Source organism: Felis catus, chromosome A1 (assembly GCF_018350175.1).
Source record: "Felis catus isolate Fca126 chromosome A1, F.catus_Fca126_mat1.0, whole genome shotgun sequence".
NCBI classification, from domain to species: domain Eukaryota; kingdom Metazoa; phylum Chordata; class Mammalia; order Carnivora; family Felidae; genus Felis; species Felis catus.
Genome location: NC_058368.1, coordinates 122,367,874 through 122,394,956, shown reverse-complemented (window position 1 = coordinate 122,394,956; position 27,083 = coordinate 122,367,874). Strand labels below are relative to the sequence as shown.

At 38.7% G+C, this 27,083-nt stretch overlaps 1 long non-coding RNA gene across 1 annotated transcript in view; it reads left to right on the top strand.

Moving 5' to 3' along the window:
• LOC123386241 overlaps positions 1-13,823 on the top strand; it is a 137,041-nt gene extending 123,218 nt beyond the window's left edge. Inside the window, exons 5-6 of the long non-coding RNA XR_006600070.1 lie at positions 6,784-6,918; positions 13,531-13,823. This is a non-coding gene — a long non-coding RNA (uncharacterized LOC123386241). The remainder of the gene's footprint in view (positions 1-6,783; positions 6,919-13,530) is intronic.
• The last annotated feature ends 13,260 nt before the right edge of the window (positions 13,824-27,083 follow it).

Genomic DNA, 27,083 nt, shown 5'->3' with positions numbered 1-27,083 from the left:
CGCATTTGTCACGGGGAAAAATTGCCTTGTAGCTCTATACACAAAGTGCTCTTTTAACATGGATGAGGCAGTGAGAATAGCAAATTCACACAGCTGGTAAGTGCAAAGCTGGGATTCAATCCTGGCAGTCTGGCTTTCTGGGATGTGCTTCTGAGTTCTTGAAAGAGATTTGAAATTAACAAGTAAAGGCAGGGAGCACGCTCATCAGCAGAGCTGGTCCATCTCACCCTAAAATACCCACACTTCAGAACTGCGACCTATTGCCTCCTCTAGCAAACGCCACAGAAGCTTGAACATTAAAAGCTCCATTCATGAGGCACCTGGGTGGCTCAGTCAGTGAAGCATCTGACTTCAGCTCAGGTCAGGATCTCTCAGTTCGTGAGTTGGCGCCCTGTGTTGGGCTCTGTGCAAACTGCTCAGAGCCTGGGACCTGCTTCAGATTCTGTATCTCCCTCTCTCTCTCTCTCTCTCTCTCTACCCCTTCCACCCTCTTTCAAAAATAAACATAAAAAATAAAAAAAAAAAAAGCTCCATTCATTCTTGGGCACTTTTCCCCCTCTTCCCAGAAAATACAGCTGTTCCTCTGGGTTCCTCCCACTGTACGCGTGATACATTTTAAAAAGAAGATGGTGCTCCCATATCCATATTGACAGAAATCACTCAGTTCCCGGGTGAGTGAGCCAGAGGACTCAAACTGGTCTTCCAATGCACTACCCCGCCCACCCCCCTACAAAGAGTCTGCTTCTTCCTGCACAAAGTTTAAGAAAGTAAATTAGTTGTCGGCATTTAAATATCAGGAGATTTTATATAAGACTTCAGGTTATTGCCATCTCCTGAAAAACCCAGAATATCTAGAAACATGGAGCCTACATTTCCAATGACAGCAGTTGAATGGAGTTGAGCAGCAAAATGGGCACGTGAGCTACATTTTGCCATAGTCCCCTCCCCAAAACCTTCCCTCACCTCTGGTATTGACCTGGTTTCCGTGGCATTGAAGCGTGACACCTGAAAAACAATATACATCAGCTACTATTACTGAGGCTGTTTGCTTGTTGTTGATTGGCACGTTTTTGAGAATCAAGTGTGGTAGATGGCAAAACAAATGGCCACTATGCTCGCGGGTACATCCTTTTGCAGTATGACTGCTGCTCGTCTGAACAAGAGGTGTGCCCATGTGACTGGCTTTGGCTAACAGGCGTTATCTAGCCTATGTGCCAAGAGCAAGGGCTTGAAAAGTGCTGCTGAGATGCTTAGCTACCAGGTAACAAGCCCCCTACTCCCTGTTAGGAGATGAGTGACATGTGGAAGGAGGGGCTCGGCCAGGTGAGCAAGGCCACTGTAGGCCAATGGATCAGATGAACTTCCTAGCCAACCCCCAAATCAGCAGGACTAGGAAATTATTATTGTTTTAACGTGGGTTGGCTTTTCTACAGCAGCTAAATAACAAGAGGGCAAAGGCTTAGAATGCCCCCCACAGGGCACATCCTGCAGCCTAAACTGTGATTCTCCTGAGGGTCTTCAAATTAGGCATTCTGTCTCCAAAAGTAAGGCATAAAGCAAATGACTCCTCTGCTTTAGTTATTATTCAGCTGTCACTGAATGAGAAAGGACAGGAATGAAAAATCAATAGTGAGAAAAGATTTAGGGTGTTTTTTAAAAGTAAGGTGTGAACAGAGGTGCCTGGGTGGTTCAGTTGTACTCAGTTAAGCGTCTGACTTCGGTTCAGGTCAAGATCTCTCAGTAGGTGAGTTCGAGCCCCACATCGGGCTCTGTACTGACAGCTCGGAGCCTGGAGCCTGCTTTGGATTTTGTGTCTCCCTCTACCTGCCCCTCCCCAACCTGTCCTCTTTCTCTCTCTCAAAAATAAATAAACATTAAAATAATTTTTAAGTGAGGCATGATCATTAAGGTAAATATACCTTACCTGGGTAATTCACCCAGTGTACAGAAGTCCTAGAACATGTCAATAAAAGTACATAATTGTACCATTCTAAGACAATTCCTTTGATAGTTTCTCTATCAAGATTTTATTCATGTGCCTGCGAGTTTCTTTTTCTGCAAATTTATCAAGATGGTAATAATAGAAGTGACCAAAAAAAGTAAGAATAGCTGTTATATTGAGCTCTTACATACCCAACATTTTTTAAAGGATTCTTACATAGATTTTCTTCTTTAATTACTCACAATACCCTATAAGGGACGTCCTATTATTATGTCCATTTTGTAGATGAGTAAAATGAGTCTTGGAGAGATTGGGTAGTATCTCCAGAGTTCCAGAGCTGGGACCTAACCTGTGGTTTTGCTGTGTGCTCATGTTATCGATGTCTAACAAGTTACCATTTTCCTTGGGGCAATAGTCATAGTGATCAAAGGGTGTATAGCTATAAAGCTCTCCAGAGATGATGTGAATTTGAATAGAAGGCTTTTTCCTCCCCATTCTTTAAATTTAACACTTTCAAGTTCACCTTGATCTTACGGTCAGTGCTGAGCAGAGACGTTCTTACTGCAATCCACCAGAGGGCAGTATGAGGCAGAGTTTGCTTCTGAAGGCCAGTGAGTCTTCTGAGCGCCCCTGCTGCCTTACCTGGGGATCCTGAACTCAAGTCTCTACCTTCATTTCTCTGGTTCTTTTTTGTGTTGTTTTTTCACTGTAAAATGCTTTGGGATGTCCAAGCTTTTCAGAGCACTGTCAAGAGCATTAAGCTGTGTGAGTCTGTGGAAACAATGCTGGATAAAATACCTGGGCTGTAGTTTACTTATGGTCCTGCATGAAAGAGAAAAGAGAAGATGGGCAAGACTAGTTTTTGAAACAAAGTGACGAGTATTTAAACCAGGAGCGAAGCATGGCTGTGATCCTGGCTCCACAGCTTTCTGGCTGTGGGACTTTGGAAAAATACTAACTTCCTTCCCCAACTTGAAGGTGTGAAAGTTCTGGATCTGGTATACAGGAATTTCCTGATGACTTGAGATTGGCTTCACACCCACCCCCACCCCCTCCACCACCACCCCTGGGAGTGGCTGCAGACACGTTCATGTTGTCCTGCATGAATGGTCCTGCATGAGACAACCTTGGGACTTGTCTGATTCTTTGCTGGGAACTTTCTAGTTCTGTCCCTCGGTCCACTTTCCCAGACATGTCGCCCTATAGCTGGTCCTGGGCCCCCTGTAGAACCTTCTGTGTTGATGCTTTTCTGGGACAGCTCTTTATATTGGACCCCTGCTTTACCTCTGGATATAGCTTTTCTATCCCATGCATTGCCCATGGGATCTTACTCTGGATTCAAAAACCCTAAACCAGATTCATAGTCCCAGGGCCCCAAAAATGGTCCATTAAGGCAAAAAATATCTTTACCAAAGTAGCTATTCCCATCTGTGTTCCCACAAGCAGTGGGGATAACGAGGGTTACCATGTCCCTGTCCTCACCAAAGTTGGTATCTACAGACCTTTTATTAGCCATTCTGGGGCATTTGATGCTGCTTTTCATTGTTTGTCGTTACTGTTCATTTTAGTAAACAACACACACAACGTGAAGTCTACACTCTTAACAAAGTTTTAAGTGTATAGTACATATTTATTGTGTTTTTATTATACATATTTGATTACTAAGAAAATTTGATATTTTTAACAGATTGATTAGATTTCCTCTCATGTGAATAGTCTGTTCAAAAGCTTTCCCCTTATTTCTGGTTTATTTTGTCTTTTTTAATTGGGTTCTTTAGATAGCCTAGGTATCAGTGCTTTGTCAAATAAATACATGTGTGGTAAATGTGTATTTCCAGTCTACAGCTGATCTTTTCATTTTGTTTATAGATTCTTCCAACGAAGTTTGATAAATCTATCATGTTTTTTTCTTTTTGGCTTGTGCTCTTTGTGTCTTGTTTAAGAAATCCTTTATACACAGAAAAGTTGGGTAGGATCAAATTTTATAAAGCTTTTGCATACCCACAAAAGACATTTCTAAGCTTTTTTGTAGGTATAATATTCCAGAAATTGACAATGACCACCTTAAGGATATTAGTTGGTTAAATGCCATTGGTTCAACTAGTTAATCATATTAAAAGCAATAAAGTTGGATTCCTACCTCCTATTGTCATAGAAACTATGACAGGGACTCTAAAGCACTATATGTGAAAAGAAAAACTTTTAAAAATATAGGGATAAATAACTGCTTTTATTAAAAAATTTTCCGTTCAAAACGTGGCCCCATTCTATTTTGTCAGAAATCCAATATTATAAGTGCCATGAACTAGAAGAGTGACGTAGGGGTATCCGACAGGGGTGGCCAGGCCTGTGGCTGTCCCTGTGTCAAGGCCAGATGACAAAAGGGTCTTGAGTAACTCGGCCATGATGCCGGAATTTTATTCTGAGGATAATGGACGGCCAGGAGAGGCTTTACATAGGAAAGTGATGTGATCATCAGATTTGCCTTTTAAGAGAAAGTTCTGGAGCAGTAAGGTGTAGAAACTGGAAAAGGGAGAAATAAGACAGAGGGGAAATGGTGCGAAGTCTATTGCAGTAATCTGGATGGGAGCCTTGCATTGGGACAGTAGCTGCTGGGATGGATACAAGGGGCAGATTTGAGAGCATTTAAGGACAGAAATTTGCTGGGAGCTAGTTAATGCAAATTAGTATTTTCCTGGCTGCAAGAAATCAGCCACCTGGAAACGCAAAATTGGAGGGGACACAAATGGAGAAATGCAACGTTCATATGTAAGGGCCAGTCGTGGGGTGGAGTGAACCATTCCCCATTATCAACAGTTCTCCTTTCAAAGCTCCTCTATCAAGGAGATGCAAGAAATGTCTTTCTTCTGTGGGTGTCGGTGCACAAGTCTTTGACGACAGTATTTTAAAAAGAAAAAATAAGCGATTTATCTTTGATAATATTTGTTATTTTACATGGAAACAATAACAGAGGCTTAAATAGTGGCACTTGGCAGTAAAGGAAAAGATGCTTCAAATTCACAAAGATGAAACTTAGAACAAGTCAATTTCAAGGAATTATGCCTAACAAATTTTAATTTGCAAAATGCACCCTTGAACATGCACAAACGTGCATAACGTGAACAAATGGATTTTGTTCACCTACAGTTGGGATTCCTTTTCAAGGGTAAAGAAACGGAACTAGAAATGCAATACCAGTGCCAGAAAATGCTTCCCTATTTCCCCACTGCCTGCAAGAAGCATAAAATGTTAGTGCCTTAGAAAATGAGACATTAACAGGGAAAAGAGGACGTTGTCTTTTCATACAATTTAGTCGAATAAAACAATGTTGGCAACTGTGGTAGCAGCGATGAGCTGGAGATGGGACATGCAGGTTTGAAGGAGAATGTCCTAAAAATGATCACCCATGAGAAGAGATGGCGTCCTCAAAGTTGGCGCAGAAATTGCCAAAAATGTTAGTGTAATAACAAAGAATACTTACGAAGTTCTGACCCATTTAGATGGTGTCGGTATTGTCCCGTGACCAGCCTCCTGTATGGACAGGACAAGCCTCCTCCTGGACAATGACTACATGGTTTCTGCCTTCTCCTGTGCATACCATATCATCAGAACATACCTCCGTGGCCCAAATTCACCGAAACCTCCCTAGGAGGGGAATGAATACACTGCTTGTCTTAAGTCAAAGTTAACTGAAGGAATTACACTGTCTGGGGGAGCTGAGATTCCTTTGTTTGATTTAGGCCTGTCAAGGTCCAATCTTGAACATGGAGTCAGCATTGCTTCAAAGCACAGGGCTTTATAGGCAAAGGTGGGATAATGGAAAAATTATCTGAGCGCTGCTATGGATAGAAAGTGTGTCTTTACTCGTAGTTTTATAAACACAAATGGGAGAGATTTGACATTTTCTACTAATTGGTGCCTGATAAGGGAACTTAGCAGAAATGTGGATGCAAATTTGAATTCCTTATGTTTTTTACCTTTCAGAGTTTTTTTTACATTGAATCTCATTTGCTTTTCATAAAAACCGTTGAGGTTTTCAACGGATAAAATATCCCCTTTCTCTGGCAGGTGGAGAAACAGAGTGAGGTGGAGGAACTATCTCTTGGTTGTAGATCTATAGTAGAGAATGTGACCCACTGCTAAATGCACCTGTTTTGAAGTTCGTTTGCTCTGTTTGGCAAGTGATTTGATTTGTCAGAGATTCAGTTACTTCATCAGCAAACAGATTAAAATATCCACTCCTAGTGATTATGCCAGGAGCATTAAGAGGGATGATACAGGTGAAAACACTAACTCACTTAATGGCTCTGAAGACAGATGTATAGAGATTAAGACTTCAGGCATGAGATATGTTATCTGGTTTCAAATCCAAGCTCCATCATTTACTAGTTCTATGGCTTTGGCCTGAAATGCCTTTTCGGCAAGCCATTTAACTTCTCTGAGCTTCAGTTTCCTCATCTGTAACATGGGGCTCATAAGATAGAACCTATCTAATAGAGTTACCGGGAGGATTATTTGAAATGATGAATGCAAAGCATTTAACACAATCTTAAGCACAGGTGATCGATCACCAAATAAGCTTAAGGTATTGCAGTTGGCCATAAGTTAACAATGATTCTCAATACAGGTGGTGTGCATTATATGATGGTCAGTGCTGCTTAATATTTGTAAAATGACCGATCAGACCAACAGCTGTTTCCTACATTTCCAGAACCTTTTCCTTTATATAATCTGAGATACTCTTTCTTTCCTTCTTTTCTTTCTTCCTCCCTCCCTCCTTTCTTTTCTTCCTCCCTTCCTTCCTTCCTCTCTCCCACCCCCCCCTTTCTTTCTTTCAGTAGGAATCAAATCCTGCAGAGAAATATATATCCTTTCACTGCTGTTTTATCACAAGCTGGACAAGATAGTGAATTATGGAAGTCCTGTACAACCATACTGTGCTGGTTGCTCAGAGAGGAGGCATCTACACTAAGGAGGTGAGTTAAAAACAAAACCCCAACACAAATTATGTTTCAATTATATCCATTTTCTATAGTTGAGGGAGGGCTGCAGTGCTATCTTTTCCCCGTTTGATGAAGAAAGTAGAACATTTGGTGTGAAAAAGACAGTGACAAAAAAGACATGTTTGACAACCATTTCACACTCTCATGAAAGACATTAGCTCCTCTCTGGAACTAGAAAGGCGGAGTGGGTATTATCCGCATGTCTACAGTGTCAAGGAGCACAGAAATTCAAGTGCAATTCTTTTATGCCAAACTTGTAGACCTCTTACGCTTTTTAACCATCTGTTTTTAATTGGTAAGTTCATGGAAGGCTGGGCATTGTCCTGTTTTAAACCTCTTTTCTCAAGTAGGTCAAATAAAATGTATGTAGACGTGCAGCTCTGAAGCATTTTTCTGATTATGTTTGCTTCTTAAAGACATTTCAGCACAAGTGCATCGATTGTCACTGTTACAACTGTGACATTGAAAAGTGTTTATTAATCGATTCAACAGATTCATGAAGAGCTCATTATACTCATTAGAGAAAATGAAGCAGACAACACAAATAAAACTAAAAACTATCATAATTCTAACACCAAATGTTAACTACTGTGAACTTTATAGTCTGTATCTTTCCACTCTTTCACTGCGCATGTATGTTTCCATTGAATCTTTGTTTTTAAATGGGCAGTGCCTATGTGGGGTGTTTATATATTTTCACTCGGTTTACTTAGAATCTAAACGTCTTACCATGATTGTGTGAGATTTTCTCTCTTTAAAAATTATTAATTATTTGAGATAATTTGGACATAGAAAAAGGTATAAAGAATAGTACAATACATACTATGTACCCACCACCACTTAAAAAAATGTCATGATGAATCCACTTAAAATTTTTCTTGCACCTGCAAAAGTAATACAGATCCAATTTTGGTATTTATCATTTCCATCAGCTCTCTGTATTTCTATTACACATTTATATTGCTTTAGTATTTTTAGTATTATTTTACTTGTTTTATAATTTTATGTAAATTGCATTAAATGGTAATTTTTTCTGTAACTTGCCTTTTTTTCCTGAGTGTGAATTTTTCCAGACTCATCCATGTTGAGACCTGTAGCTTTGGTCGTTTTCACTCTTGCATAACAATTTCACTTTATAAATATACCACAGTTGCTTATTCACTCATCAGATGATGGACATAGTTATATAGCTTTCCTTCTTCATATGGGGGAAAGGAGGTCTATGTACCCAGAAGTGGGAGTGAATGGTCATAGGATAGGAATATCCTCAACTTAATTAGATGTCATCAAATTGTTCTGGAAGAGGTTGTATCCATTCATACCCATCAGTATGTGAAATATCCTTTTTCTTCAAATAGTCCCCAATTCTTAAAAATTTTTAAGTCTATCAGTCACCTGTGAAATGGTTTTCCATTATTGTTTTAATGATCACTTTTATGATTACTGGTCAATGTGAACACATTTTTTTTTTTATATATTTGAATTTCTTCTATCACATTGGCTTCATATACTTTATCAATATTTCAAATTTATTATTATTTATTTTATAGGTATGTATAAAATACACATCTGCTGGGGAGATATACACTTATATACATATATATGCTAATATTTTGTCATATTAACAAAATCTTTGGGTTTTGACATATATTGTATATTTTTGGTATCTTTTGATGAACAGAAGGTTTTAATTTTAATATAGTTGAATTTATTTGTCTTTATGCATTTTTGTATTTTATTTAGTAAACACTCTAAAGTCATAAAGTTGGTGTATTTTCCTCAACATTTTGAGGTTTTTGCTTTTCATATTTAGATCCTTATCATACCAAGAATTGATTTTTGGTTCAGTGTGTAGTAAGGATCCAGTTTTTATTTACCCATATATGTCCCAATATCATTTGTAGATACCTTGTCATTTTCCCACTGATCTTTAACAAACTTCTCTGTCTTAGATCAAGTTTCTGCATATGTATAGGTCTATTTCTGAGCTTTCTGTTTTGTTCCATTGGTCAATTTATCTAAATCTACTAAGGCCATGGTATCTTAATTACTATAGCTTTGTGATTTTGCTACCTGGAGGTAAAAATTTCCAAAATTGATTTTTTTCCCTCAAGTTTCTCACTGCCTTCAAACTTGATTTTTTCTAAAAATTCTCTGAGCTAGTCCAGGACCTTTGCATTACCCTTAATTTTAAAACTGACTTAACCTAAAGAAAACAAAAACCCTGATTCAGAAAGATATATGCACCCTTATGTTTTATTGCAGCCTTATTTACAATAACCAAGATATGAAAGCAAGGTAAGTTTCCATCAGTAGATGAATGGATAAGGAATATGTGATGTATACACACACACACACACACACACACACACACACACACACACACAGAGGAATATCATGGAGACACAAAAAGGGATGAGATTGTGCCATTTGAGACAATATGAATGAACCTAGAGGGTATTTTGCTAAGTGAAATACGTCAGACCGAGAAAGACAAATACCACATGATTTCACTCATAAGTGGAATGTAAAAAATAACCTGACTTGTGAAAAACCATGAAAAACAGTGGTATTTTAAGTGGAATTGAATTTATAAATTAAGTTTGGGAGAATTAATATTTTTATTATGTGGATATTTTATTTTGTGGAAATTATTTCTATATTTATTTAAATCTTAATCTTTTAACAAGGCTTTATGATTTTCCTTTAGACATATTACATATCTTTAGTTAAATATTTCTAAAATAGCACATTGTACTATTAAAAATTGTATTTGCTAACTTTTTATTTCTAGTTAAATAATCTAGTTAAATAACTGGGATACAAAAAATTGTATCTGCTAGCTTTTTATTTCTAGTTAAATTGAGATGAATTATTTTGTTCCCTTTTAATTTCTTAATATTATAAATTATATTAATTTTCTAATAGTAAACTATTGCTTCATTACTGGAAAAAACACAACTTGGCCACAATTAGGCAATATGTATTTTTTAAAGTTTAATTTATTTAAGTAATCTCTGTGCCCAACCTGGGGCTCAAACTCATGACCCTGCGATCAAGAGTCACCTCCTTTTTCGACTGAGCCAACCATGTGCCCCTAGGCAGTATTCTTTTGTGCCATAGTTACGTAGTGCTAATATTTTCTTAGTTTATATTTATGTTCATAAGTTTCTCTAGTAATTACTTTTCCTTATTCTTACTGTTCTCATCTCAGGGTTATCCTAGTTTGATGAAATGAGTTGGGAAGCATTTTTTCTTCTCTGGAAGGAATTCTTTGGAAGTCTGGTATTTTGTGTGTGTGTAGGAATAAATTTTTAGTTACTGGTTTACTTTATTTTTATTTTATTTATTTATTTATTTATTTATTTATTTATTTATTTAATTTATTTATAATATGAAATTTGTTGTCAAATTGGTTTCCATACAACACCCAGTGCTCATCCTCAATGCCCATCACCCACTTTCACTCCCTCCCACCCCCCATCAACACTCAGTTTATTCTCAGTTTTTAAGAGTCTCTTATGGTTTGCCTCCTTCCCTCTCTAGCTTTTTTTTTTTTCCCCTTCCCCTCCACCATGGTCTGCTCTTAAGTTTCTCAGGATCCACATAAGAGTGAAAATATATGGTATCTGTCTTTCTCTGTATGACTTATTTCACTTAGCATAACACTCTCCAGTTCTATCCACATTGCTACAAAAGGCCATATTTCATTCTTTCTCATTGCCAAGTAGTATTCCATAGTATATATAAACCACAATTTCTTTATCCATTCATCAGTGGATGGACATTTAGGCTCTTTCTGTAATATAGCTATTGTTGAAAGTGCTGCTATAAACATTGGAGTACAAGTGCCCCTATGCACCAGCACTCCTGTATCCCTTGGGTAAATTCCTAGCAGTGCTATTGCTAGGTCATAGGGTAGATCTATTTTTAATTTTTTGAGGAACCTCCACACTGTTTTTACAGAGCGGCTGCACCATTTTGCATTCCCACCAACAGTGCAAGAGGGTTCCCATTTCTCCACATCCTCACCAGCATGTATAGTCTCCTGATTTGTTCATTTTAACCACTCTGACTGGCATAAGGTGATATATCAGTGTGGTTTTGATTTGTATTTCCCTGATGAGGAGTGACATTGAGCATCTTTTTCATGTGCCTGCTGGCCATCTGGATGTCTTCTTTAGAGAAGTGTCTATTCATGTCTTCTGCCCATTTCTTTACTGGATTATTTGTTTTTAGGGTGTGGAGTTTGGTGATTTCTTTATAGATTTTGGATACTAGCCCTTTGTCTGATATGTCATTTGCAAATATCTTTTCCCATTCCGATCGGTTGCCTTTTAGTTCTGTTGATTGTTTCCTTTGCACTGCAGAAGATTTTTAACTTCATGAGGTCTCAATAGTTCATTTTTGCTTTTAATTCCCTTGCCTTTGGAGATGTGTCAAGTAAGAAATTGCTGTGGCTGAAGTCAGAGAGGTTGTTTCCTGCTTTCTCCTCTAGAGTTTTGATGGTTTCCTGTCTTACATTCAGGTCCTTCATCCATTTTGAGTTTATTTTTGTGAATGGTGTAAGCAAGTGGTCTAGTTTCATTCTTCTGCATGTTGCTGTCCAGTTTTCCCAGTACCATTTGTTAAAGAGACTGTTTTTTTTCCATTGGATATTCTTTCCTGCTTTGTCAAAGATTAGTTGGCCATACTTTTGTGGGTCCAATTCTGGAGTCTTTATTCTATTCCTTTGGTCTATGTGTCTGTTTTTGAGCCAATACCATGCTGTCTTGATGATTACAGCTTTGTAGTAGTGGGTAAAGTCTGGGATTGTGATGCCTCCCGCTTTGGTCTTCTTCTTCAATATTACTTTGGCTATTGGGGATCTTTTGTGGTTCCATACAAATTTTACAATTGCTTGTTCTAGCTTCGAGAAGAATGCTGGCGAAACTTTGGGATTGCGTTGAATGTGTAGATTGCTTTGGGTTGTATTGACACTTCAACAATATTTATTCTTCCAATCCATGAGCATGGAATGTTTTTCCACTTCTTTGTATCTTCTTCAATTTCCTTCCTAAGCTTTTTATGGTTTACTTTCTTTAATGGGTAAAGGTCTTCTTATAATTTCTGATTCTTCTAGAGTTAGTTGTGGTGAGCTATTTTTATTCTAAGAAGTCACACTTTAAAAATATATTTAAAATTGATTTGTTATAATTTTTAAAGTCTATGCTTTAATTATAGTCATAGCTTATGTGGGCTTATAACAACATTAGACTTTGAGTTCTTGTATTTTGATTGCCATCTGCCTTTATGTTTGAAAGTCAGTTTGGCTAGATATAAAATCTTTGGCTCACATTTACTTTCCTTGAGTATATTAGATATGTTACTCCGTTTTCTTTTGAGATATTGAGATTTGAGATGTTGAGACTTCTGATGGCGATTTGATTTTCCTTCATATTGACTGTCTTGTTTACATGCTCAAATAACTTTTTTTCCTTTGAAGTCACTAATTCTGTCAAGAATATATCTCATTCATTAAACACAGAAAAAATGTTTGCCAAAATCTAATAACTTTTCATGATTAAAAAAAAAACCTCAACAAACAAGAAATAAAATAGAACTTCCTCATTCTGATAAAAGACCTCTACAAAAAAAATCCATAGCTAATATCATACTTACTGAGAAAAGACCTAATTATCTCTGCTTAAGATCAGAAACAAGAAAAAAATGACTGCTCTCATAATTTCTATTCAACATTATATTGGAGGTTTTTGCCAGGGCAGTTAGGCAAGAAAAAGAAATAAAGACATCTAGGTTGGAAAGGAAGAAATAAAACTATTTCTATCACAGATGAACTAATCTGTACAGAAAATTCTAAGGTATCTACTAAAAAGTAATTATAAATAATAAACAAGCTCAGCAAGGTTGCAGGTCGTAAAATCAATTTGTAAAGATTGATTGTAGGGGACTCTGGCTGGTTCAGTCAGTAGAGCGTGTGACTTTTGATGCTGGGATTATAAATTCGAGCCCCACATTGGATATAGAGATTACTTAAAAGTAAAACTTTTTTTTTAAAGATTGTATTTCTATACACTAATGAATATTCCAAATTAACATTTCACATTTATGATGCATTTATAGTTGCATCAAAAAAAATACTAAGTATAAATTCAATCCACGGAATTCAAGAGTTGTACACTGAAAACTAGAAGACACTATTGAAAGAAATTAAAACTCGAAATAAGTAGAAAGACATCCTATATTCATGGATAAGAAGATATAAATTTTAAGATGTTAGTACTTGCCAAATTGATCTAAAGATTCAATGTAATGCTTGTAAGGAAACAGCTGTATTTTTTGCAGAAATTGATAAGCCATTGCTAAAATTGATATGCATATGTAAGGGGTCCAGAGTAGCTAGCTAAAATAATCTTGAAAGAGGAGAATAAAGTTGGAGGACTCAGGTTTTCCAACTTTAAAACTTGTTACAAAACTGTAGTAATCAAAACTGTGCAGTCCTGGATTAAGAACTGATAGAGATCAGTGGAATTGAATTGGGAATCCAGAAATAAACCTTACACCTGTAATCAACCGGTTTTTCAGCAAGAGTGCCAAGCCAATTCAATGGGAGAAAGATTAGTCTTTTCAACAAATGATGCTGGGACAAATGGATATCCACATGCAGAAGAATGAAATTGGACCCCTACCACACACCGTATACAAAAATGAACTCTAAATGGATTAGGGAAATAAATCTAACTACTAGAAATATAAACTCTTAGAAAAAACACTGGGAAAAGTCTTCATGGCAGTGGACTTGGTAATGATTTCTTGGCCATGACACTAAAAGGACATTGAATTGTACACTTTACATGGATGAATTGATGATATATGAATATAACTCAATAAAGCTGTTAAAAAAGATATTACATATCTTGGTGATAATTATTTCAGTCAATTTTCTGAATTATATGGTACATATAATTAATTTGTTTCCAGGAAAGTTTCCTTGAATTATAGCTTTGGATATTGTTTTGAAAATGAAAGTCAGAATGTAATAGTAAAAGGAAAGGATATATTTAGATAAAATATAGAATCTACAGATATTATATTACCATAAATTATATGCAGGACTTTATACTTTTGGAGTCCTTATGGTTTGAAGATACAGAAACCAAAGTAAAAGTCACTTAAAAATGGAAATTAATTAATGATGGCAGTGTATTTTTTTTTTTTTTTAGGATAGTTGTAACCAGGCACTCACATCTAATCATGAATTACCTCGCTCTTCTCTGCTCTGGTTTCCTCTGTGGTCTTCTTTTTTGGGCATTTCCTTACTAGTTGCGGCCGTTCAGTGGTGTTTGGTTTGAACAAAGGTAACTTAGCAGCTCATTGGAAAGCTTCTCCTTTCCAAATTTTCTCTGAATTATAAGATTTATTTTTGACTGAACAAGGTGGAACTACTTGATCACCTGTGAACCAAACTGGAATGTATGCTTAGTCCTGCATTGTTCAATATGTAAATAGTTCTGACTGGTTCCACTAAGGTCACCTGCTCACACATGGAGTGAGGTAGGGGCGGTCGGTCCCAAAGAAAGAAGGAAAGAGACATTTTCTATCACCAGTAGAAATGGCAGAGAAGCTGATGGGGCAAAAGTAACCCTTGTGTACAAAAGGAACTTCTCCTTATACCACCATCTGTGGTCTTGCCTCCAGCTCTCTGAGATAGGCAGAAATATCATGCATTCTCTCATTTGATGGAAGAAGATACATGAATAAAGTGTTCCCAGAGCCTCTCAGATGGTAAAACAGAGCTTAGACTGGATATATATTTTTATAAATATATAAAAATATTTCTATTTATTATATAAATGTAATAGTATATAAATATAAATATATAGGCAGCCGATTCCACTTGGCTTGGATAAATGGCTGCATAATAATTTTTTTTAATTTCCTTGATTTTGGTTGTCCACGATTGTGTTTTGAGTCCTTTTGGTAAGTAACTAGCTTCTTAGTTAGAGATTTCCAGAGACTGTACCACTTGAAAACCAAGACAGTTTACCACTTTGCTAGCTTGAGTCTCCAGAAACCTACAATTTTCTGTCTCATAATTTACACACCAAGAGCATTAACTGTTTGCTTTCTTCCCATTTCTGCCCTTGCCTATCTCCATACCTGTGGCCCAGAGGCTCTCTCTTGTTTAAATTTCACCTTATTTATTCATTGAATTACTTTTATTTTTATAGATGGTCACTCTCCTTCTGGAGGGCTTTTCCTCCCCGCTGCAGACAGGACTAGGTACCCAAACCGGTACTCCTCTCTGCAGGTCTCTGGCTTAACATCTACCACATCTTTGTCCTCCAACCTCTAAATTTCTTGCAAAGATGGATCTTAACTTGTGTTTCCCAGGGTTCATTATAATGCCTGGTACGTAGTAGGCCCCCAGGTGCCCGAAACATTTCTATTGAATAAATGAGAGACTAATGAAAGATAAAAAGTAAAGCTGCATGAACATTAGATGATAAAAAAATTAGCTACAAGACTATAAAGGGTGTAAAGGTTTGGCCTGATAAAACAGTTTCATGGAAAGGTGACTCACTGAGAAAACCTGAGGAACAGTGATCCAAATAACAGATACAGTATAAAGGACAAACAACTAGGTATCACTAGTGTTTGGGCAAGAGAAAGAATGAAAGAAATACAAACATTTAAATAATTTTTTGACAGGAAAATGGATTACCCATTTAGAATTGGGCAAGTAGAAAGCTGTCAGTAGAAGCTATTACACTTTCCTCAGTAAAAGATTCACTTGTTTTGTAAAATAATGATAGCTTTTGTTAGAATAGCACTTTAACATTTGAAAAGCTGTTTGGCCATATAATCGAATTCTGTCATCTAGCAAACATGTATTGAGGGCAGTGAATGAGGGAAGTATATATGAGTGACAGTTAATATGTGAAGTACGGAGAGAAATAAGACTGTTCCTGCCTTCAAGGAGCTTAGAGCACAGTCATAGAGATGAGGTAAACAGTTACATCAGCAAAAGGCATTCTAAAAGAGGTTACGTGGTGGTCCGGAGGAGATGATGAACACTACCAGGTGGAGAGGAGAATGGAAGCTTTGCAGTGGGGATGTGTCATGTAGGGTCAGTAGAGCTTGGCAAATAGACAAGGAAGAGTGAGAGGATCCTGTACACAGAGAGAAATGCCAAAGTTGTAGAAATGGTGGGAATGTATTCATGGAATGGTAGACAATGATGGTAGCTGCATATCATTTGATCTTCCTCTTATTCAGAGGTGCAGCCTGGGAAGACTGGTAAGCAATAACATGCAGAAAAGTGACAATGCATGACTTCTGATGTTGGGTCAGAAAAGGTGATGCAGTTTCCCCCTTTTTGGCTGGAATGTCAGTACATGGAGCCCTGTGCTACCATGTAGGAAGTCCATCTGTTTTGAGATGGTCATGCTGAGGAAACATGTGTAGGCATTCAGTTGACACCTCAGCTCAGCCCCCATCAGACAGCATGAGTAGTCACTTTGTGAGGGAGCCATCTCAGACACCCAGCCCACTCAAGCCCCAGCTGACATCTCACTGCAACCACGTGAGAGATCCCAACCAAGAAATACTCAGTTGGACCCTTTGTGAATTTCCATTAAAAAAAATGTATTTATTGATCAATGAAACTAGAAGCTGGTTCTTTGAAAGAATTAACAAAACTGATAAACCACTAGCCAGTTTGATCAAGAAGAAGAAGAAGGAAAGGACTCAAATAAATAAAATCAAGAATGAAAGAGGAGAGATCACAACCAACACAACAGAAATAAAAACAATAAGGGATATTATGAACAATTATATGCCAATAAAATGGGTAATCTAGAAGAAATGGACAAATTCCTAGAACCATACACACTACCAAAACTGAAACAGAAAGAAATAAAAAATTTGAACAGACCCATAACCAGTAAGGAAATTGAATTAGTAATAAAAAAATCTGCCCCAAAACAAGAGTCCAGGGCCAGACGGCTTTCCAGGGGAATTATTCCAAACATTTAAGGAAGAGTTAACACCTATTCTCTTGAAACTGTTCCAAAAAATAGAAATGGAAGGAAAACTTGCAAACTCTTTCTATGAAGCCAGGATTGCTTTGATTCCAAAACCAGACAGAGACCCCACTAAAAAGGACAACTATAGACCAATTTCCCTAATGAACATGGATGCTAAAATCCTCAACAAGATATTAGCCAACTGGATCCAACAATACATTAAAAAATTATTCACCACAACCAAGTGGGATTTATACCTGGGATGCAGGGCTGGTTCAATATCTGCAAAACAATTAACGTGATTCATCACATCAATAAAAGAAAGGACAAGAACCATATGATCCTCTCAATTGATGCAGAGAAAGAAATTGACATAATACAGCATCCTTTCTTGATAAAAACCCTCAAGAAAGTAGGGATAGAAGAATCATACCTCGAAATCATAAAAGCCATATATGAATGACGCAATGCTAATATCATCCTCAATGGGGAAAACTGAGAGCTTTCCCCCTAAGGTCAGGAACAAGACAGGGATGTCCACTCTCACCACTGTTAATCAACATACTATTGGAAGTCTTAGCCTCTGCAATCAGACAACACAAAGAAATAAAAGGCATCCAAATCAGCCAGGAGGTCAAACTTTCACTCTTCACAGATGACATGATACTCTATATGGAAAATCCAAAAGTTCCACCAAAAAACTGCTAGAACTGATTCATGAATTCAGCAAAGTTGCAAGATATAAAATCAATGCACAGAAATCAGTTGCATTCCTATACACCAACAATGAAGTGACAGAAAGAGAAATCAAGGAATCGATCCCATTTACAGTTGCACAAAAAACCATAAAATACCTAGGAATAAATCTAACCAAAGAGGTGAAAAATCTATACACTGAAAACTAGAAAATTTATGAAAGAAGTTGAAGAAGACACCAAAAAAAGGAAAGAGATTCCATGCTCCTGGATAGGAAGAACAAATATTGTTAAAATGTCGATACTACCCAAAGCAATCTACATATTCAATGCAATCCCTATCAAAGTAACACCAGCATTCTTCACAGCGCTAGAACAAATAATTCTGAAATTTGTATGGAACCAGAAAAGACCCTGAATAGCCAAAGCAATCTTGAAAAAGAAAACCAAAGCAGGAGGCATCACAACCCCAGACTTCAAGCTATACTACAAAGCTGTAATCATCAAGACAGTATGGTACTGGCACTAGAGCAGATATTCAGATCAATGGAACAGAATAGAGAACCCGGAAATGGACCCACAAACGTATGGCCAACTAATTTTTGACAAAGGAGGAAAGAATATCCAATGGAATAAAGACAGTCTCCTTAGCAAGTGGTGCTGGGAAACCTGGACAGCGACATGCAGAAGAATGAACTGGGGCCACTTTCTTACACCATACACAAAAATAAACTCAAAATGGATGAAAGACCTCAATGTAAGACAGGAAGCCATCAAAATCCTCGAGGACAAAGCAGGCAAAAACCTCTTTGATCTTGGCCGCAGCAACTTCTTACTCAACACGTCTCTGGAGGCAAGGGAAACAAAAGCAAAAATGAACCACTGGGACTTCATCAAAATAAAAAGCTTCTGCACAGTGAAGGAAACAATCAGCAAAACTAAAAGGCAACCGACAGCATGGGAGAAGATATTTGCTAATGACATATCAGATAAAGGGTTAGTATCCAAAATCTATAAAGAACTTATCAAACTCAACACCCAAAAAACAAATAATCCAGTGAAGAAATGGGTGAAAGACATGAATAGACACTTCTCCAAAGAAGACATCCAGTTGGCCAACTGACACATGAAAAAATGCTCCACATCACCATCATTGGGGAAATACAAATCAAACCACAAATGAGATACCACCTCACACCTGTCAGGATGGCTAACATGAACAACTCAGGCAACAACAGATGTTGGCAAGGATGCGGAGAAAGAGGATCTCTTTTGCATTGTTGGTGGGAATGCAAGCTGGTACAGCCACTCTGGAAAATAGTATGGAGCTTCCTCAAAAAGCTAAAAATAGAACTACCCTACAACCCAGCAATTGCACTACTAGGCGTTTATCCAAGGGATACAGGGGTCCTGTTTCGAAGGGACACATGCACCCCCATGTTTATAGCAGCAGTATCAACAATAGCCAAAGTATGGAAAGAGCCCAAATGTCCATCAATGGATGAATGGATAAAAAAAATGTGGTAAAATATATATATATATATATATATATATATATATATATATATACACACACACACACACATATATATGTGTATATATACTTATATATATATGTATATATATACTTATATATATATATACACACATATATGTGTATATATATACATATATATATATGCGTGTATATATTATATATATGCGTGTATATGTTTATATATATACACGCATATATATATATATATATGTGTGTGTATGTATGTATACAATGCAGTATTACTCGGCAATCACAAAGAATGAAATCTTGCTATTTGCAACTACATGGATGGAAATGGAGGGTATTATGCTAAGTGAAATTAGTCAGAGAAAGACAAAAATCATATGACTTCCCTCATGTGAGGACTCTAAGAGAATAAACAGATGAACATAAGGGAAGGGAAACAAAAATAATATAAAAACAGGGAGGGGGACAATAAAGAAAAGACTCATAAATGTGGAGAACAAACTGAGGGTTGCTGGAGGGGTGATGGGAAGGGGGGATGGGCTAAATGGGTAAAGGGCATTAAGGAATCTACTCCTGAAATCATCGTTTCACTATGTGCTAATTTGGATGTAAATTTAAAAAAAAAATTGAATTTTTTAAATAAAAAAATAATAAAATATATTTAATTGAGAGAGAAAGAGAGAAAGAGCGAGCGAGCAGGGGAGGGGAAGAGAGAGAGGGGGAGAGAGAGGGAATCCCAAGCAGGTTCCATGCTGTCAGCACAGAGCCCAATGCGGGGCTTGATCTCACAACTGTGAGATCATGACCTGAACCAAAATCAAGAGTTGGGCACTTAACCGGCTTATTCACCCAGGCACCCCCTGAATTTCTGACCTCTAAAAAACCATGGACAAAATAAAGTGGTAGTTTTAAGTCACTAAATTTTGGAGCCTTGAGTAGGAGAGAAGTTCTTGTAGGTAAGCATCTTAAAATAGATGTTGTTTTTGCCATCCTAACATTCATTTCTTCTAATTTTGGTGGCAACAGTCTGATTTTTGTGGGTAACCCTATTATTAAGCCATATACCTCAGGTACAGCAGGCCCTGTCCCCCTTTTCCTGGATACGCCTGCCTCATCACCATTTTCCTATTAGGAACAGCGTTTGGTTAAGGGATGGGCAAATGACCCAAGGCAGATCATTGTGATTTTGCCTTGTGTTGAAATTAGAAACATATGCCTTCTTCCCAAGGAGTTGCAAAATAATTCATAAGTAAGCCTGAAACTCCTAGGGGGCAAACTTGTTATTGAATAGGAAGAGCCTAGTCAAGAATAACATCACTATGGAAGAAAACAAAGCAAAGGGTGGAGAAATTTCTGCTTTCCATTGACATGTGAGCCTTCTGGTCCCATTGTACTTGGTCTATCCAGGTTTGTTTTGTTTCGTTTTGTTTTTTTTCAGAAGCCAATCTGCCTTTTGATTAAGCCTACTGGAGAGGTGTTTCAGCAACTAGCATCTGAATAGATTCCTGCTATTTTAAGTGGTAAGATCAAGGTCATGGAGGACTTTGTATCCTAGGCTGGTAAATTTGTACTTTGTTCTGTAAATAATGGAGAGTCATATAATAATTTTAATGAGGATCAAGGTGACAAAATGTGCACCTTAGAAAGATAACAGTCTGCCATCAGGCACATGGGTGGCTCGGTTGGCTAAGTGTCTGACTCTTGATCTCAGCTCAGGTCTTGATCTTAGGGTCCTGAGTTCAAGCCCACACATTGGGCTCCACTCTGGGTGTGCAGACTACTTTAAAAAAATTATATATATATATAATATATAATATATTACATAATAATAATATAATTTATATAATATATAATATTATATAATAATGTATAATAATATATAATATAATATATAATGTATAATATAATATAATATATTATAATAATATATTAATATATAATAATAACACATAATAATATATAATAACATGTAGTAACATGTAGTAACATGTAATAACATATAATAAAATATAATAACATAACATATAATATATATGTATAATATATATTATTTATCATATATAATATATAATAATATATAATGTACATTATATATATAACTTTAGTGAGAAGAAAGGATTGATGGTAGTACTTATATAGGGAACAGAGAGATGGGCCGGGAGGACTTAGCATTAGTCTAGTGAGGACCTCATGATGCCTGACCTAACACAGCCGGTGGGACTAGGGACAAGGAGATCTGAGAGCTATTTATGATGTGGAATCAACAGAACTCAGAGACACATTGTGTGTTGGGGAAGAGAAGAGAAATAAGGAAGAATTTTAGATGTCTGGCTTACATACATGATGGATGGTACACCATTAGGAAGGGTATTACCTCCATTTTGTGCCTGAGGACACTGAGACTCGGGGAAGTTAAATGACCTACCCAAGGTTGCGCACCCAGTAAGAGATATAGCCTCCCAGGTCCTCAGGCTTCAAGATTGCTGCCCTCTCGATGATACCAGGCTACTTCTTGTGTTCAGAGTGCTATGGGCATTGCAGTCCTGGGAAATAAAGTACCTGGAGCTACTTATTTGTCAGAGCATCACGAAGAAGGCGGTTTCATTAATGGTTTATCTGGGGCCCTTTGCAGTATCTGTTTTGCTACCAAACCACATGTCTGCAGCAGGGCGTTTGTAGCACTCAGGCTTCTGTGGCTGACTTATCCATGTTTGTGAAAGATGCAAGTGACTTGGTTCCAGAGTTTTTGCATTCCAGCTTCAGAGGCTGTTTATAGACGCAGAAGCATGAAGGGAGAGGAAATCTCTTCCCTAAGATGGACCATTGATTGGTACTAAAGACTGAAAAGATATCTCTGCACTTCTCTCCCCTCCTCTCCTCTCCTCTCCTCTCCTCTCCTCTCCTCTCCTCTCCTCTCGTCCCTTCCCCTCCCCTCCCCTCTCCCTCTCCCTCTCCCTCTCCTCCTCTCCCCCTCTCCCCCTCTCCCTCTCCCTCTCCCTCTCCCTCTCCCTCTCCCTCTTCCTCTCCCTCTCCTCCTCTCCTCTCCTCTCCTCTCCTCTCCTCTCCTCTCCTCTCCTCTCCTCTCCTCTCCTCTCCTCTCCTCTCGTCCCTTCCCCTCCCCTCCCCTCTCCCTCTCCCTCTCCTCCTCTCCCCCTCTCCCCCTCTCCCTCTCCCTCTCCCTCTCCCTCTCCCTCTCCCTCTCCCTCTCCCTCTTCCTCTCCCTCTCCTCCTCTCCTCCTCTCCCCCTCTCCCTCTCCCTCTCCCTCTTCCTCTCCCTCTCCTCCTCTCCTCCTCTCCCCCTCTCCCTCTCCCTCTCCCTCTCCCTCTTCCTCTCCCTCTCCTCCTCTCCTCCTCTCCCCCCTTTTTTTGAGTATAATCGACACACAATGTTTTATTAGTTTCAAGTTTACAACATAGTGATTTGACAAGTGTATACATGATTCTCTGCTCACCACAAGTGTAGATACCATTTGTCACCACGCATCACTATTACAGTATCATTGACTATATCCCTTTTGCTTTGGTGTGACTTTTCAACAGCTATAGGGGAGAAGGAGAAAGGCAAATAGTAAGAGGGTGATTGAACGGGAGTAAAGGCTTCATTAAGAAGAGAAAGTTAGAAGACAGTTAACAGGCCAAGTTGGTTTAGAGGACAGTACAAAGAGGAGGTTTTGAACTTGATGAAAACAGCGCCAGAGAAGGGGAGGCAGCAAGCTGAGTGGCGGGTGCTGGTTCTCAGGCTTTTCTTCTTTCCTGCAAGGGGTGGAGCTCAGGCCCACCGGCCTTGAGCTGGGCTTCACTCCTGAAAGCGAGGCTGAGTGCATGGAAGTCAGAGTTCAGACTTTAAACTTGAGCTCGACCAGAATTCTTATTCAAGATCTGCAGTTAACTGTATGTATCGACTGTGGCAAATGCTTTCATGTCTCTAAGCCTCATTTTTCTTATCTATGATGTGTAGACATTAATAGTGTAAACCTCAAATAATCTGCCCGGTAGTGATGCCCTTGGCCAGACATTATTATCCCCTTAGGATAAAAATAGAGAAAAAATGAAAAAAAAAAAAAAACTGCATACTAAAAAATACTCTGCATGATTCTTGGGCTAATAACAAATGTTAGTGTTAAAATGAGTACCTTCATTCTTGTTAATTACTGTAACCAATATTTCATGACTTCCAAGAACATAATTTCATTTTTATTGCATCAATACGGATATTAGCCATAATGTCAGTAATGTTAATATCATCCTCTCCAGAGATCAATCACATGAATCTTCTACTTTGGAGATTTTCTCTTGTCTGCAATATAGAATGGGTGCAATTTGTAGGTTACAATATGGTGATTCAACCATTCTACACGTTACTCATTGCTCATCATGATAAGTGTACTCCTAATCCCTTTCACCTATTTCACTATACTGGAATTAAAAAACTTAAAAAAAAGAATGGGTAAAATTTTAATGACCACATTATCTTTATCCTTGCCCAAGAAGATTCCATTTGATTCAATTCAGGCACTGTATCAGGTGCTAAGGAGAGAATGAGAAACAAGTTATGTACTTTGTGCTGGAGGGGCTGACAGTGTAAACCAGGTAATAGAGAGGGGATCACATGCCATAATCTGAGGTTGAAAAGTATTTATGCAACTCAGAAGAAGAATGTGCTATCTTTAGGTACATGCCCAGCATAATGATTGGTTCTTACAGGAATTGATGAATCTGAGGGAGACTGATTTTTTTAATGTTTATTTATTTATTTTTGACAGAGAGAGAGAGAGAGAGAGAGAGAGAGAGAGAGCGCGAGCGCGAGTGGAGAGAGGGGCAGAGAGAGAGAGAGGGAGAGAGAATCCCAAGTAGGCTCTGTGCTATGTGTACAGAGCCTGACACAGGGCTCAAACCCATGAACCATGAGATCATGACCTGAGCTGAAACCAAAAGTTGGATGCTTAACTGACTGAGCCACCCAGGTAACCCTGAGGGAGACTGATTTTATATAACTTCTGAAACCCATCCATGCATTCAAGTTTAGATTTCTTGGTCTCATTCTTCACAATTAAAAAAACACATCAGCGTATTTTATATAGAGAAATATCTGTTCATTTCTGGTTCTATTTTTTAAGTCCTTTACCCTCTTGGAGCCACAGCGATCTCATCAGTAATGCTCGGCACCTGAAGATTGCTGTGGATGTTAAATCATGACATGGTGTGCTTAGCCTAGTGCTTGTTATGTGGAGTCCACACAGTTGATGCTTGTTGACCATAAAACTTATCTAATTTTTTAAAAGTAGGCTCCACGCCCTGTGCAGAGCCCGATGTGAGCTTGGACTCAAGACGCCGACATCAAGACCTGAGCCAAGATCAAGAGTTGGACGCTGAAAGACTGAGCCACCCAGGTGCCTGGACCATAAAACTTATTTAAAAATGCAATTACAAATGGCAAACTTCTGCCAAAGTGATCAGTGTCTATTTCATAGGTGTCAGGTAGACAGGAAAGCCAGCATCATTTGGAGAAAAAAGAACTAAAGTTCACAGGGCTTTGATGACTTACAACAGGTTGCCCAGCTCTGAAAGGACAGGAGGTGGGGGATTTTCTCCTGGGGCTCCAGCACAGGTGTTGGGGAGCTGGAGGGGCAGTGGCACCAGCAGGCAGCTCCCCCTGGGGCCTTCTTTACCTCACATGGGGATTTTTATCAGATGAGGAAGCTGACCCCCTGGATTGGTGAGACCGTGCACGAGAAGGAACAATCTCAAGGGGCCAGTAGAGAGACCATGCATGAGGCTGGGAAGAGAGGACGGCTGAGAGGTCATGGGCCGTGAGGAAAAATCACAAGTGGGAAGCCCTCAAGCTCTGGGTCAGCTGGATTCGTGCTCAAATGTTGACCTCTGCACTTACTACCTGTGTGACTATGTGCAAGTTGTTCACTCTCTCAGCCTGTTTTTCAACTCCAAAATGGAGATAACAAGCCCTTACCTGATCATCAGTGTTAGGATGAATATCATAGGGTTTGTAGAGCACCGATCTAGTCCAGTTCCTTACAAGCTGCTCAGCAAACCTAATTATGGTGACTGCTGTAGTTTTGTTTTGAAGTAAGCCTTGGGTAAACATTTCACCTGTGGAGTGAGACAGCTTGAGTGAGAATTACCAACCTGGAGGGCTTCCTAACACTGCCGGGAGGCTGTTTGGAAACTAGGGATAGTTTGACAAGGTGTGACAGTGGATCCATTAAGCTTTTAGCTATTTTGAGAAAGAAGGTGTTGTGGGTGGTCGGCGGTAGGCAGCCCATGGCTGGTCCTTTCTGAGCCCTAAATGGAGGTGGGGCCCAAAGTGAAAGAAATAGGGCAGTGGGTGACTGAGGTTCAGAGGTGAGGTAGGGGTCAGAAATACATTGTAAATTAATTGCTAAAAAAAGTATCGATTAGTGAGAATGCATCTTTACCTTTGGAAGCAGCCACATCCTGATTTTTCAGAAAGGCTGTAAATGAAGAATCATACATTAGGGGCGCCTGGGTGGCTCAGTTGGTTAAGCGTCGGACTTCAGCTCAGGTCATGATCTCGTGGTCTGTGAGTTCGAGTCCCGCTTTGGGCTCTGTGCTGACAGCTCAGAGCCTGGAGCCTGCTTCAGATTCTGTGTCTCCCTCTCTCTCTCTGATCCTCCCCCACTCATGCTCTGTCTCTCTCTGTCTCAAAAATAAGTAAACATTAGAAAAAAATTTTTTAAAAAAAGAATCATACATTGGAGGTGAGGGGACAACTGATTGGAGACCTATCATTCTCTTCTCATTGTATTTTGTGTTCAACTTTTTTTTGTGCCAAAGGCAGCGACATTTGCTACATTTCATTCTTCTTGGATTGTGGATGCACAACAGACTGGTTTTGAGTTTTAGTCTATTTTTATAATGGTTCAATCTGTTATTCGTGTGTGACCTTGCACGAGTCACTTAAATAACCTGTGCTCAATTTGCTCATCTGCAAAATGGATATTAGTAGGAACTTGTTTGTAGCCTCTTGGAGAGGATTAGATGAAATTGCTTTGCAAATAATTAAACTGTTGTCTGGCATTTAATATGTGCTCAGTAAATATGAGGTCAATTTTTAAAGTTGCGGTCTTAGGAAGATAATTGAGCTTTAGTATATCCTGTGTAAAATCCCCTGTTGGTTGCATGGATTACCTGCTTGCTGTTCCCCACCAAACATTTAAATAGAGAAGATGCGAGGGGCTCCCGGGTAGTTCAGTTGGTTAAGCCTTCCACTGAGGCTCGGTCATGATCTCAGTGTTTGTAAGTTCGAGCCCCACATCAGGCTCTGTGCTGATTGATGGCTCTGAGCCTGGAGCCTGCTTCGGATCCTGTGTCTCCCTCTCTCTCTGCCCCTCCCCTGCTCGTGCTCTGTCTGTCTCTCTCTCAAAAATAAATTTGAAAGAAACATTAAGAAAGAAATAAAATAGATACATTAAAAAAAATGAGCCTGGGAAGCCTGGGTGGTTCAGTCGGTTAAGTGTCCAACTCTTGATTTCAGCTCAGGTCATGATCTCATAGTTTGGGAGTTCGAGCCCTGTGTCAGGCTTCATGCTGACAGTGCAGAGCCTCCTTGGAGGCTCTAAAATTTTGTCTCTAAATAAGTAAGTAAATTTAAAACGTGGATCTGGGGCTTTTCAAGTGGGAAGGTGGTCCCACACTAGTTTGATGTTGGATCTCAGAGGCTGTAAAGTCTACTTTGTGCCCCTTCATGAGTAAAGAGCTACTTGAAACACTGCTTGTACCAAGTGGCATTGTAGCCTCTTCATTTGAATAACCTTTAGGGATGCCTGGGTGGCTCAGTCGGTTGAACATCTGACTTCGGCTCAGGTCATGATTTCATGGTTCATGAGTTCAAGCCCTGTGTTGGGCTCTGTGCTGACAGCTCAGAGCCTGGAG